Consider the following 255-nt stretch of genomic DNA (forward strand, 5'->3'; position numbering starts at 1 on the left):
TCTCCCCCCGATACCGGGCACACTGTCCCCCATCACCCCCCGTTACCGGGTACGGTGCCCCCCATCTCCCCGCGATACCGGGTGCAGTGTCCCCCATCTCCTCCCGTTTCCGGGTGCAGTGTCCCCCATCTCCCCCCGATACCGGGCACACTGTCCCCCATCACCCCCCGTTACCGGGTACGGTGTCCCCCATCTCCCCCCGTTACCGGGTGCACTGTCCCCCGTCTCCCCCCCGATACCGGGCACACTGTCCTT

The 255-nt window shown here is 68.6% G+C and overlaps 1 protein-coding gene across 4 annotated transcripts in view; it reads left to right on the forward strand.

The window, feature by feature from the left end:
• Nucleotides 1-255, forward strand: part of sirt3 (sirtuin 3) — an 18,376-nt gene that overhangs the window by 303 nt on the left and 17,818 nt on the right. The window lies entirely within an intron of this gene.

The sequence above is a fragment of the Rhincodon typus genome, chromosome 17 (genome assembly GCF_021869965.1).
Source record: "Rhincodon typus isolate 14 chromosome 17, sRhiTyp1.1, whole genome shotgun sequence".
Taxonomy (NCBI): Eukaryota; Metazoa; Chordata; class Chondrichthyes; order Orectolobiformes; family Rhincodontidae; genus Rhincodon; species Rhincodon typus.